Source organism: Phocoena phocoena, chromosome 2 (genome assembly GCF_963924675.1).
Source record: "Phocoena phocoena chromosome 2, mPhoPho1.1, whole genome shotgun sequence".
NCBI lineage: Eukaryota > Metazoa > Chordata > Mammalia > Artiodactyla > Phocoenidae > Phocoena > Phocoena phocoena.
The window spans coordinates 23,172,831-23,187,761 of record NC_089220.1 but is presented as its reverse complement, the minus strand read 5'-3'; the positions used below and the strand labels follow the sequence as shown (position 1 = coordinate 23,187,761).

At 41.6% G+C, this 14,931-nt stretch overlaps 1 protein-coding gene across 12 annotated transcripts in view; it reads left to right on the top strand.

Annotated features, from left to right (window-relative positions):
- NRXN3 (neurexin 3) overlaps window positions 1-14,931 on the top strand; it is a 1,619,945-nt gene that overhangs the window by 1,258,638 nt on the left and 346,376 nt on the right. The gene's annotated exons all lie outside the window — the stretch shown is intronic.

Sequence of the window (14,931 nt, the reverse complement as noted above, 5' to 3'; positions counted from 1 at the left end):
CTATACTATTTCAATATTCTTCCCAAACTAGAGAGGTCAGAATAGCACATCATATCCCAGGTATTACTGTGAATATTTGATTTTAGGGAGGGAAATCAAGAGGGGGAGGATTACTTCAAAACTGAACTTAATCTATTTTGTGACACAGAAAAATAGACAAAATGGTAGAGAAATCGACCAGGGCAACGTTTCCATATATTTTAACATACTATTAGAATAATCCTGGAAACTTAAGGGGAAATGATGATTTTTCTGAGAGAAAATGTCTTGCTCCCATTATATATTTGTACCTGTCCTTTAGAGTAAGATATTCTTTAAAAATCCAGGCTTCAAATATGATTGTGTAGGGTAGGGCTTCCCTGGTGGCGCGGTGGTTGAGAGTCCGCCTGCCGCTGCAGGGGACGCGGGTTTGTGCCCCGGTCCGGGAGGATCCCACATGCTGCGGAGCGGCTGGGCCTGTGAGCCATGGCCACTGAGCCTGCGCGTCCGGAGCCTGTGTTCCACAACGGGAGAGGCCACAACAGTGAGAGGCCCGCGTACCAAACACACACACACACACACACAAAATACATACATATATATATATATATATATATATATATATATATATATGATTGTATAATAAGATGGGTTTCCGCATAGCACATGAGCTTTTAAACCAATATTATCATTAACATTATTGTTATTGTTATGAATATTACTATTCCTGTCTCTATGTTTTAAATTTAAGAAACAGCATTACGCATTTAATTTTAGGAAGAAAAATCAAATTGCAACATGAACCACTTTGGTACTAGCTTTAAGTTCTAGTTCACGTCTGCCGGCATTGGAAGCATTTCATCAATGTGGCAAATTGGGTATAGCCTCCAGGGAGCCCTGCAAAGAACAAAGGCTGGCTGGCTCTCTAGTACCATCGTCTGCAAACATTTTTGATTGTCCCACATGCAAGGCAAAAAACAAAACAAAACATGCACAACTTATAAGTGTGTTTATGTATGATGTAATGTGCATATGTGCTAATGTGTTGTTTATATCATAAAACATACAGAAACGTCAGAAGTTTGTACAGATAAGATTTGATAAATAGATGGGAGAAAAACAGTATTTTCTCCCATCACCCTGTGAACCAACCTTGGCACCTCCTGGGGATGCTCCCCCCAACTTTGGAGATCACTGCTCTGGTGGGATCTCTATGCTGAGCAGGTCCCCACAGGAACCCAGAACGAGCAGTTAAATGCTGGAGAGCAGCTGAGAGAACCTGTCATTCAAACACTCATTTTTGAGATGAAGATATGGAGACCCAGAGACTTACCTACCTATGGTCACAGAGCTGGTTAATGAGAAAGCTGGGTATAAAACACAAGCCTCGTAATTCCCAGATTGCAATGTGCAAGGAAAAGACGAGTTGTTCTGTTTCAGCTGGAGTTTGAGGAAAGTGGGGACTGAGCTCCTGGGCGATGGAGAAGGGGAGGGTGAGTCAGTAGGTTGTGTGAACGGTGAAGCACTGTTTGCCTGAGTGACCTCTGCTCACTCACACTCCCTTCTTTTAAGCCCTCTTCACAGGTTCTCTCTCTCTGTCTCTCTGTCTCTGTCTCTCTCTCTATCTCTCTCTCTCTCTCTCCAACTTACAATCCAAAGCTTCTGATTAATGGCAGACCTCTTTAACAAGAGCACACATTCAGGAGCCAGACACACTGAGTCCAAATCCTAACTCTGTTACTTAACAGCGTCACGTAATAACTCTGTGACTTCAACCAAGTGACCTAACTTCTCTATGCCTCAGTTTCCTCATCTGTTGCAACTGTTGATAATAAAGTTCCATATGGGTTGATATGAGTGTTAAATTAGATGATACCTGTAAAGCCATTGCATACCGCCTGGCCCCATCCTAAGGGTCCTTTCAATGTTAGCCGTTACTATTGTTATCGTCTTATTAATCGTTCCTGCTAAAAATGTAAAGCACTTTACCCCATATGGTTGCATTTCATTTTGTAGCATGACCTCATGTTACACAGAGAAAAGCATTTTCCTCCCCATTTCACAAACACGTACACTGAGGCCCATGTATAAGCTGACGGCCAAAACCAGCCCCGAATCCCCGGACAGACCCCCAACCCAGTGTTCCGTACCACAGTGCATTTCCTTTCAAGATGAAAACAGTGACTCGAAACCCCTTGTAGCAAAACAGGAACACAGACTCCACTGTTTCGTTTTCTGCTCATCTCCCAAGGCATCTCCTCTCTGTGTATGGATGGGTGTGGCGCTGTCCCCCAGAAGTCTACCAGACTGAGGATAAGGGCACAGGGAGGCTTGAGGGTTAAAGGGGTATCTGATCATCCGTCTGAACTCTCTGCTGTGTGAGAGCCTGTGTTACAACCTTAATCGCTTCCTTACATAACGAGCGTTCTCCGCCCCCTCGGAGTGTTTCCATTTTCTCCAGCTTTCAGTATCAGGGAGTGTTATTAAATGATAAGGGGGTTTGCTGTCTGGTCGTATATTGTGAGAGGCCGAGAAACAGTGAGTGTTGTGACACTTTAGAGGGCATGTGAGTGCTGATTATGGGCACCCCGTATCAGAGAGCAGATCATGTGACAGGGCTGCATCCGGAACACTGCCCCCCGTCCCCAAAGGGTTATTAACGGGCCTTCATACCTGGGAGGACAGGTTATGCTGTTTGGGTAAGTCAGTAATTAGAGATGCGTCACTTATCACAAGCAGGGCCCTGGCACCTGGGGTTGGCAACTCTGTTCCTTGTATGAGGCAGGCTCCGAGCTCCAGAGACAAAAGGAAAGTGGAACTTGTTATGGTGACCTTACCTGAAAAAGGCGGTCTCACACTGTCACCCTTGGGCATTGATTGGCAATTGATATTGAATAGAGAAAGAGAGCCCGGGGCTGAGGCGCAGAAGATCTGAATTTTATACCGAGTTTTGCCACCAGGGAGCCATAGGGTCTTGAGGAAGAGTCACTTATCTTGTGACAATAAGTTTTTTGATATGAGAAAATGGGGACTATATATCTCCTACTTATCTCAAGAAGATACAACTCAGAGATTATCTCTGTCAAGGTAGTGGGGTGGAGACAAGGGTGCATATGTGTTTTGGGGATAAAGGAGACATAAGATGTTTTCAGGCAGAAGGGAAGGGGCCAGTACAAAGGCAGAGATTGCCAATGCATTAGAGAAGAGGTGAGCAAAATTGACCAGCCTGGGGCTGGAGAAGGCAGGGAAGGGTGAGAGAAAAATCAAGGTAGAGCATTTAATTTTGATCACCCTTCCTGTGGAGCAAAGAAGAGAGCAAGGGTTGGGTAATTGCACCAAAACTCTGAGAAGACGAGGATAGTCAAGCAAGTCCACGTCTGATATTCTTAAGCTCCCTAGTGAATAAAAAATGTAAGGTCATCTGCTGCAAGCAACAGGAGCAAAGGTAGATTAAGAGACTTGAAGAAAGTGTAGAACCTTTGGAATGGCCTCTTTGGGGGTTGTCAAAGGAAGTCAACAAGGCATCTTTTCAGCAATGTCTTGATCTCAGAGTCAGACAACTTAGGTTTTGAGCCTTCCTTTATCTTTTCCTCCTGGATAGTCCTAAGCAGTCACCTGTCACTTCCCCATCTATACTTTAAGGTTATAATCTATACCTTGCACACTTGTTATGAAATTTAAATGTGATCCCATGTGCAGAACACCATGCTTGACACAGAAAAGCTCCTCGTTATTTTAGGAAAGTAGACACGATGGGAGAGAATGCATAGAACATCCAGGGTGGCTCAGTAAGACTGTCCAATTCAGAATCTGGGCTGTGTTGGCCTATCTGCTTGTACCAGGATTAAATAATATTCTTTATAGGTGTGTACACGCTTCCTTTTCAGAGGCTTGTCTTCAGCTCCAGGGCTGTTCAAGTCTCACATTTGCTCCTTTCACACGTTGCTACCTGCTCGTGGCCTTACATTATGGACTGGATAGATGAAGCAGCTCTCTGTTGGAGGGCAGTGTAATGCACGTCCTGTGCTCCTGAATTGGTGCCAGCGGCCCATCAAACCGGGTGAGCCTCAAGCCACACCCCTCTTGGCTGAGAAGGAAAAATTATTTGCTGAGTTTTGCATAGGTAGACCAGGTAATTTAGCATCTGCATTGGTATTGAACCACTTACCATAGGAACATGGCTCATTTTCCTCAGAGGATAAGCCAAGAATAATTGTGAAGGGCCCCCTTTTAGAGTTACCGTTTTTTTAAGCCCCTTTAAGATTTCCTCTTTATTGCATTTTACGTGATTAGTATAGATAATCATAAATGTGAACATCCACTCCAGCTGGAATGTAGGTAAAAATTAACCTGAGGAAGGAAAAAGACCCTACGCAAGAAGCAATTAGACACCCCTTCAAATATCTAATAATTTCCTTTTCGTGAGAAAGCCCCAAGTGAGGCACGACCCAACTCATAGGAGTAAAAAATAAAGTCCTTCAAAGGGAGTGGCTATTTTCTTATAAAAATGCCTGCTATTTATAAAGCATCGACTGAGTGCAGGGATGTATATGTATATGAGTGTACATGTCTGCTTTTACTTTGTTTTTCCCTGTAATCCCCTCAATGACCTCAAAGGTGGGAACTATTGTCCTCATTTTGCAGTTGACGATCCAAAATTCAGAGAGGTTAAGTGACTTGCCAACGTTCCTGCCGCTTGCAAGCAGCTGAGACCAGAGTTAAATCCAGGTGTACCTAGAGCCAAAGCCCAGGTTCTTTCTCCTTCCTGGACTTCCTGGATTTCCTAATGCCTTCACAATCTGTTCCTTGAATCACTCAGCCTCCACGTTCTTCTGTTTATGGCCACTCACGTCATATTGGCTGTTAGAGTGGAAGGAGATAAGCTGAAACCAAGAGGTTGTTTTCTTGTCTTTTCCACTCTTGGACCTGAATGGATGCTACCTTTACTAACAAGAGAGAAAGCTAGTCACAAGCCTTTAGGGAAACCATTGGTGCTTACTTGGCAAAATCTTGAGAATTATATACTGCTAGCAGAACCCTCAAAATTTTGCCAAGGAAGCATTGTGTACACTGTTAAGATATGGCTTTTCTCACCTTAAAAAGGTGGGGAGGGGCATGAATCTATCTCCAAATGCCGATTAGCATGATAGACAAGTGGCAAAATTTTCTGCAGAATAGGTAATTTAGAGGCAGGGTAATCTCTTTTCTCCTAATAGTAAATTCAGTTAGGGAGTTTATGTGAGCACTAAGAAGAAACACTCATTGTGTTCAAATATTACTTCTGACAAAATTTTACCGTTTTGATATCATTTTAAGATTATGGATGTCTCTATTTCTCGACACAGTCAATTGTCTGGTAGACATAACCCACTGGCAATTATAGACCATAATAACTATGACCCAGGCCAGTGATGAGTGAGCCTCTCCCTGTCTTCTCGTAGATGAATTCCTGGAATGTGTTAGTGTACCTACTGAGCTACAGAGCCCACATCAGGAAGGCACCACTTTTCTGCTACTTTTAAACTGGCTTATCCGACTCAAAAGAGTATGACTCGCAAGAGTATCCAGAATTCTAAGCTCCTAAGTTCCTCTGTACCTGAGTTCTAAAAGAATCAATTAAAATTGCAGTTTAATGTTAATATTGAGTTAATCTTAACATTGAGAAAAATAGCTGGCCAGCTAGAAAGATCACCCTAAATGTAATTTTATGCCTCAGTAAATCAAGAAAAAAAATTTGAATTTGTTAGTAGGTCCTCATTCTCCAATGCTGACGCTCTTTTCAAAGTGATTTTGCAAGATATTCAGCTTTAATGCTAATCTGTCATTTTCTAGAATGTACTTACCAATGAAACTTTCAAAGAATCTTACTGGTGTAGTGAATTATGTAAAGTTTTATAAGATCATGTCTGGCTTTCTGTGGTCAGCTACTGCTGACACATTTTTATCAATCATACATGGGAAGTACTATGGAATAGTAAATTCTCCCAGGCATCACTGAATAATCTCATGTGTTTCCTCCCAAAGAGTATACTTTCAATTTTGAAGATTTGTTGGCTATTAAGTGTTTTGGGTCTTAAACGGTGCTAAGTGAAGAAATGTCAAACACGTGCACAACGCAAACACCAAAGTATTTCCCTTCCCAAGTGAAATGCCAGTGTGAGACAACTCAGTGTGATAGTGAACTTGACCAGTGGTGGGTGCCAGCAGATCAGGAGTGGACAGTAATTCATGTGGTGACACGGAGGTTGGCATTGTAAGGATCTTTAAATTCCAGAACTAAATGGATGATCCACTGGGAGGCAATGTTCAGACAGATCAATACTATACAAAAAGATAATTGCTTTTCTTGGTGAATCCTAGGCTTTAGGGAAATTGAGAGAGATTTCTTTCTTTTTTTCTGTCTCAAAAAAGTACTTAATGAGTACAACAGACAATTCAAGGCAAGAGAATAGAATCTGAAAGCTTGCAAGCTGTATAGTCAGAATGGATTTAGAGATTTACAGAAGGGCTTTAGCCCAGAACATTGTCTACAGAAGTGGACAGAGTGACTGTAGTGACAATGTCTCCTTGAGAGATGCATGCTGAAATCTTCTATTAGGCAAGCATCCAAAAACATTTGAGCAAATGAGGTATTTCTTCCAGCAGAGTGGTATGGATAGAAGAGAGTCAAATATTTAGAATAAAATAGGAATTTAAGTTGTCCTAAAGCTAATTTACAAATGAAGCCTGAAATACATTCCATCATGGGATAGAAGTGTGGATTTTACTCCAGCTATGATCTGTCTTGCTCTCTTGGACTCTAAAATGCCTACCCTGTCCATCAATAATACATTGGAGGGCTTCCCTGGTGGCGCAGTGGTTGAGAGTCCGCCTGCCGACGCAGGGGACATGGGTTCGTGCCCCGGTCCGGGAAGACCCCACATGCCGTGGAGCGGCTGGGCCCGTGAGCCATGGCTGCTGAGCCTGTGCGTCCGGAGCCTGTGCTCCGCAATGGGAGAGCCCACAACAGTGAGAGGCCCGCGTACCGAAAAATATATATATATATATAATAATAATACATTGGAAAATGGTTTAGGTAATAAACTCAGATCCTCTTCCTTCCTTTAAACCTCTAATGGAATTTGGCTAGACAGAATATATCATTACTAAGTTTGAAATTATAATGTGAGTGTTAGTATTGTGTTTGAACAGAATTTTTCACAATTAGTTAAAAAAGAAAATTTCTGCTTTATATTGAATGATAAAAGCTGGTCATGCTAGAGACAGTGTCTAAGTGTCATAATTTGCTTTCCTACCCAATTCCTTCTACTGTACTGCATGTTCCTTAAAGACAGGGTCCTGGTCTTATCTATCCTTATATATACAGTAGGTTCTCAATAAATGTTTCTTGAATGAATGCACTGAAAGTGTAATCTAATTGAAAACGTAACAGGTATGTGTCAAATGTATTCTTGATGCATGACACTAATTCTACTAGTTTTGTTTTGTTTTGTTTTTGTTTTGAGATTTGAGCCTGAAATGATTTACCTAAAAATATAGATCATTAAAACAAAACTAAATCCTGTTTTTACAACCTCAAGAGATCTGTGTCCTGACATAAAAAATGAATAATCACTCTCTTCCTCTAATGGATTTGGCCATTTGCATTAACCTCCTGTTTCATCTGGGAAATGGTTACATTTAGGGGTCAGGAACTCTGGGGAGAATATTTCTATTCTGTCAGAATTTCAAATAATCTCCCAGAGACTTGAAAACTGGTTATATCTAGAGAGCAACTGAAGGGAGAAGTGAGTTTCAGTTTCCTCAAATGTGATCATCCTCTAAAGGCATCTTTCCTAGGTCAGAGGAAAGTCAGAGAACATCATTAAGATGGATCTTTTATGAAAGGGACCAATAAGAGTAATCTTTGAAAGAAGTAGATAGAAAAGAGTCAAATATTTAGCAAAATCAGGAATTGAAGATGTCACTTTGGGGAAGGACAGACTGAAATACACTTCACCTACAAATAATTTCTTAATACTTTTTATTTTGAAATAAGTTTAGATTTACAGAAAAGTTGCAAAGATTTTGTACAAAGTTCCTTTATACCCTTCACCCAGCTTCCCCTAATGTTAACAAACTGCATAACCAGGATACCTTTATCGAAACTAAGAAATTACCAACTAATGTTCTTTTTATGTTCCAGGATCCAATCTAGGATACCACATTTCTTTGTTCTTCTTCCCTCCTTAGTTTCTTCCAATCTGTGACAGTCCACAAATACTTCTTAATTGAAAAACTTGTCTAAAAGTATATTTGTTAGATTAATAGCATCCTTCCTACCTTTTCTTTCTCTACTGAACTTGGGCATCAGTTACTTCCTTGGCTGTTAATTCTAACTTATGCATTGAATATTTTGCCATTGTGCATGACTGTAAATGTATTAACGTGGCCATATGTTGGAGATGTGTGTATCACAATCAGATCCACAGAGAATACAAAAGCACTCTTCTAGCTTCACCAAATTACCCTTTCTTTAGTCATTAGGACATTGTATCGAATGCTTGTTTAGAACACAGACCCAAGAGCTTGATCAGCTAGATTTGAATCCTCACTCTAGTTGTATGACATTAAGCAAGTCACTTAATCTCTCCATACCTCAGTTTTTGCATTTATAAGATGAGGGTCATAGCAGATTAAAATGAATAAATGTACAAAAGTCGCTTAGAACAGTTAATTGACATGTGGTAAGTGCTATATATTAGCTCTTATTATAGTTATTATTGACCATAAAAAAGTGAGTAAAGAAAATCAGCACAGGGTAGTAGAATGATTCCTGGATTCTGCGTCAGAATGCCTAACACCTTGGCTCCATACTTTCTAGATGGGAAGGTTCTTTGTATTCTGTAATGCAGAGATAATAATACCTTTCTATGTTTATCAAGGAGTTACTTTAAGGATCAGATGAGATAAGGCGTGAGAAAGGGCTTATAAAGTGCAAAATGCAAACCTGAGCAATAATGATATGTAGAATTTGGAGGGGGGAGGGGAGAGGGGTGGGGTGAGGTCAGAACAGAAGAGCCCTGGGGGGGCCTCACCACATAGTCTGGTCCTGACAGTGGCAGAAGCTGGGTGGGTTTATGGGAGTGCTTTGTGTTTGTCATAAGCATTGGGTAGTTCAGGTATATTTGTCCCTCTGCTGGACCAAATAGTATAGGTATGGAAGACAAAGCTACCTGGAAAAGAGAACAATACAGGTGTTACCTCTTTATAGCCTCAGTGGGAAATGTTGCAGGCACTTCTGTTGACACTCACAGAGGACAGAGATAAGGGGACAAGGTGGGCTTGGGGACTTGGTGAGTTAAGTGTTAATCTAAATTCCTTTCCACGTCGCCATTGTTTATTTCAGTCATGACCACAAAAGAACTTTTAGAAGAAGCTATGCCTTGCTTTTTCTCTAAGTGGCATGCTGCCAGCTCGGGCCTAGTGCTCTGAGAATCTGCAAGCTGACTCAGTGGCCGAGGAACATTCTTGAGAACAGAGGGCCAGGGTGTGGAGCACACATTGGGGCTGCCAAGGCCAGACTTGCCATTGATTTTCTGCTTTGTTACCAAGCAACTGAGATTTCTCCCACTATAGAAAAAGACAAACCACCATCCCTTCAAAGGGAAGTATGTTGAAAAGGAATAGAATGGGCACTGAACTTCACTTATCCCTTACAAACAAGGATGGTATGCTGAGGCAGAATTAAAGTAAGGCTTTCAATGCAGGAGCAGGCAGATGCGGCAGCTGCAGCTGGGGATTTTGTGTGTGTGTGTGTGTGTGTGTGTGTGTGTGTGTGTGTGTGTGTGTGTTTCTAAATAGAAACTCCACCCCTTCTAGCTATCTAGAATTATTATAATTAATAATAAACATAAGGGACCCTCAAAAGACCCAGCACTCCTGTCAAGTATGTATATCAAGGGGCAAATTGTATGAAAAATAGCTGACATTCATTGAGTGGTTATTATATACCAGACACTGTTCTAAGCATTTTACACAGGGTTAATCCTTAGAACCCTGTGAAGAAGGACCGATTATTAGTACTGTTTTATAGATGAGAAAACTGAAGCACCTAGTAGGTACAAAAATTGCCCAGGGCTTCCCTGGTGGTGCAGTGGTTGAGAGTCCGCCTGCCGACGCAGGGGACACGGGTTCGTGCCCCGGTCCGGGAGGATCCCACGTGCCGCGGAGCGGCTGGGCCCGTGAGCCACGGCCGCTGAGCCTGCACGTCCGGAGCCTGTGCTCCTCAACGGGAGAGGCCACAACAGTGAGAGGCCCGCGTACCGCCAAAAAAAAATTGCCCAAAGTTGCACAGATTGTAATTCAGAGTACTTTTTCAAAAACTTATTTAAATAACAGTATTTTTGATAATTAAGATAATTTAATAAAGACCTGTACAATGATAGTGTTATTCCATCCCACACAGTAATGAGGGTTGATAGTAGTCATTTTATCTTTAAAAGACATCATCTCCATCAATTAGTCAAATACTAAAATGAAAGGGATTAACTGTAAATTGAAATTTAAAATGCTTGCGGGAAAGCATTGAGCAGTGCTGGGCTTTTGTACCTTGAAACCGTCCCCATGATCCAGTGATCTAGGAGGAGGAGTGTTTATTTTGCTAGACACCAATTTGCAGAGTTTTCTACTGAAAAAAGAAAAGGAAAGGAAAGAATCAGATAATTATTCCCCATAAAAACCAGGTTACGACCTAATTATATATCTCACACACATAAACACAGGCAAGCCTGCTCACCCAGTTTCTAGTACAGTAAATAGCTATCTGATCTGGTCAAAATGTGGAGTACTCTAAAAATCTGTTCCCGATTGGATAACAACCAGGGATTCTGGATTTTCAAAGACCAAGATAGAACACAGTGTAATCGTTCTTGGTTATTCGGAAGGATGTTGCATTGCCTCAGGCCTGTCATTAGGAACATCGGTGATCATTGTGGGAATCTGGGAAAGTGCTGGTGAATAGGAAGCTCCAGTTCCGGAACACTGGATAAAACAGCCTTGGCTCTAATTACACTGTGTTTAGATTGATGGGCCTAATGAGCAGTGTTCCTTGAGCCAAATGTTGATTTTCAAATGAGTTAAAACTGGGGCTAAAAGTGTATGAGTAAATTTGTTTACTGGATTGACTGTGTGGCTCCAAGTAGAATTCAGATGATTCAACCAGCGTTTCTTAAGCACCAAACCGATGGCGGGCCCTGGGTGAGGTCCTGGAGACCCAGAAGTAGAGAAACCCTCAAGGAGTCACAGCCCGGTGAGGGGGAGGGGATTTTAACGATACTAACATGGCCATAATCATAGCAGCTGATATTTACTGGGCCCTGCCTAGGTGCTGGACACAGTTCTAAACACTCTGCCTGCATCAATTCATTTACCTACTTACCACCATAACCCCTTGAAGGAGGGACTATACCATAGGTGAGAAGGAAGGCAGAGGAGGGCTAAGGAATTGGTCCAAGGTCATGCATGCGGTAAGTAGCAGAGCAGGGCTTAAACTTACGTGGTCTGATTCCAGGAATTGGGCCATTCAGTCTGATCTTGGTATTCCAGAGAAAGGTTTCAATATAGTTAACTTTAAATGGAATGTCTCAGGCCAAGAAGAAGTATAATTAACCATGTTTGCCTATGCTGCTGGAGGTGATGAGATCAGACTATAATAATATTATCCTAACTCCCTTGTTCACTCTATTCCAGCCATACTGGCCTCTGCCATTCTTCTAGCAGGTCAACCTTGTCCCTACTGCAGGGTCTTTGCCCTTGTTACTTGCCTTGGGCATCCCCTCCCACGTACCCTCTCATGGCTCCTTCACTCAGTCCTTTCCCACTTCTGCCCAAATGTTACCTTATTAATGAAGACTTTCGTAATCCATCCAGTTTTAGCAGCCCTTCTTCCCCCACCTTCCTGAAATCCCTACCCCCTTACCTTGCCTTACTTTCCTCCAGAGATTTTAACATCATCTGATATACTACATGTTTACTTGCTTTTGTTTATTTGTCTCCCCACCCTAGAATATACGTTCTAAGAAGTCAGTGATTTCTTTGTATTGTTTTTCACTGAATTCACAATTCCTAGAATAGTGCCTGATACATAGAGGTTCAATATGTATTGTTTGATTTAACAAACTAAAAGACAGGAAGAAAGCATGTCAAAATGTTAAAATGGTTCTATCTGAGTGTTGCAATTATGACTTAAAAAGAAAAGAATTCATTTACCAAATTTTCTATCATGAGTATATGTTACTTTTCTAATCAGGGAATGGTGAAAATTTGACTAAAGTGAAACAATCACTAACTCATCTTAGAAACTTACTTTATGTTATTATTTTATATTAGGTTTTTATATAGAGTGAGATGCTATTATTGAGAGTTCCTTGGAAAAGTTTTTTCCTGTAAAATGATCCTTCCTTTCCTGCTTCCTCCAGGCTTTGACTGTAGCCCTGACTGCTCACCTGAGTGGGAGATTGATATATGGAACTATCTGTGTAAACAGCTTCCACTGGGATACCCAGGAGGCAACTGAAAAGCATCAAGTCCAAAATAGAACTCTTGAGTCTCACCCCGCTCTTTACACAGTGACCCCCATCTCAGTAAATCCAACATGCACCCAGTCGTGCAAGCCAAAAACTTAGGATTCATACCTCCCTTTCCTAATGCCAATGTCAATTCCATCAGAAATCCTATTGAGTCTACTTCCAGAATATATCCCAAGTCAGACCACTTCTCCCTGCTGCCCACCATCACTGCTTCCCATTGAGCAGAAGCTCCTTGTAGCCACCTGAGCCTTCTCTAATCTGCATCTTTGCAGGTACTTTCTAACCGGTATCTGTTTTCACTCTTGCCTGACACCCACTCCCTGCCAGTCTTTTCTTCTCGAAGCAGTCAGAATAATATTTTAAATGTAACCAGCCGATGTTTCTCCCCCTGATTAAAATCCTCACGCAGCTTCGTATTGTGTCACCCATAAAACCTAAACGTATTACCATGGACTTGAAGATCCTACAGGATCTGACCCCTCAACCTCCCTAAGACCTCATCCTCTGCCACTGTCCTCTGCAGACACCACACTCAGGACTGTTAATCAAATGGTTTATTCCAGCGTAGGGCTTCCCCCTTGTCCTGAGACTTCTCCCCTGAGCACCAAGGCTGGCTCTTTTCATCATTTGGACCTCAGCTTAGACCTCCTCAGACTGCTGTTTTTTGATCATCCTAACTTAGAAAGCTCCCCTCCCTTTCCCCACTAATCATTCTATCCCATGCCTCCTTGTTATTTCCTATAATTGTCTGTAATTATCTAGGTCACATGTTCACACATTTAATATCTGCCTTGCCCCGAAATGAGGGGATGGAATGGGACAGTGTAAATCACTGCTTTGACCTCAGCGCCCAAAATAGTGCCTGGCTCAGAGGAGATGCTTAATAAGTAGTCATTCAGGGAAAGAACAAAGGATTGAAAGAAAGAATACATATAGAGATTAGAGATGATGACCAGTGCAGTTCTCACAATCTGCCTTCCATTAAATTAGTGTCTTGGACACAAATCCCTAATCTTGGACACAAATACCAAAAAGAAAACTTGCTTCTAGGAACAAGGTAATGCCATTGATTGATTAGTTCATTCATTTATTCATCATTCTTCACTTATTAGTTATTTACTATATATTGAAGACTTTCTCTACTGGCCTCCTGTATTTGGTATTCTGACAGTTTTCTTAGCCGTGTGTGTGTGTGTGTGTGTGTGTGTGTGTGTGTGTGCATGTGTGGATGTATTGGAGGGAAAATCAAGTAAACAACTGATGCAATACAAAAAGTGTGTTTTAGTAGCGGTTACGTGCCTAGACTTATATGCACATTGTTTTGAGAATGCAAAGAAAGGTGCTCCTGTTTCACTAACTGGAAAGTTAGGTTATAAGCGTTTATCTTCAAGTTATCAGAGATGGATTTCTCTTATGGTCAGCTTTCCTAAATCTGAATTTTAACAGACATTAGATCTGGAGGAAAAAAGCACAGGAATCAACAGAGACTAATGACCATTCGTCTAAATAAAACAAATACCATTTGAACTGGACGTGGGCCTCTGGTAGTCCGTGGCCTTCTCCCTCATCTTGAGCAAGGAAGGGCTAAACAGACTGGGCTGGCTACTGGGTAAGGGGGAGTGATGAATACTTTTCACTAGCCCAAGGGATAAAAAGCAAAATTAATTTCTATTCCAAAAAGATTTTTTTAAGGCCAGTTAAAATTATTGACTTCACGCATCACTCGGCAATTATAGGAAGCATTTCTGCAGCCTCTCCGTAGATGATTAGAGTAATTGCTGTCCTTTCATCTTTCTCATCTAACAGCAGTCTCCTCTCCCCATGCCTCCCACTTCCCTTTGTGCCTTAGCACGCTGCCTGTATCTGCTTCTCTGAGAGAACAACAAGGCTCAGCATAATTGGGCCATTTCCCTGTCATACGGGTTTGCTTCTAAATCTTCCTCCTCTGGAGGTTGCAGTGAGGTCAATCATATGCAGTCGAAAGGCAGAGACGATATTAAAAATACGCATATCCTAGCACTAAATATATACCAGGTGTGAGCTTCACTTACAAAGGGAACTTCTCGTAATATACCTTAGACAAAGCCATTGGCAGTTTCCTGCGCCTGCTGGCAATCACTATAGTAGCGTGACTGACATGATCTATGCTGGCCTTTTTTTTTTTTTTCATAAGTAGTAAGAGAGAGAGAGGGTTTCTGCTAACACAGTGTTTCTCATGTTTGTCTGATCATAAGAATCAACTGTAGTACTTAATAAAAATATGCTCCAAACCTACTGAATCAAAGGTTTCAACAGGCCTAAGGATCTGTATATTTAATAGTCTAGGTGATCTGATCATCAGGCAAAGTTTGGGGAACCTGTTGTTAATAGTGGTATAGATACA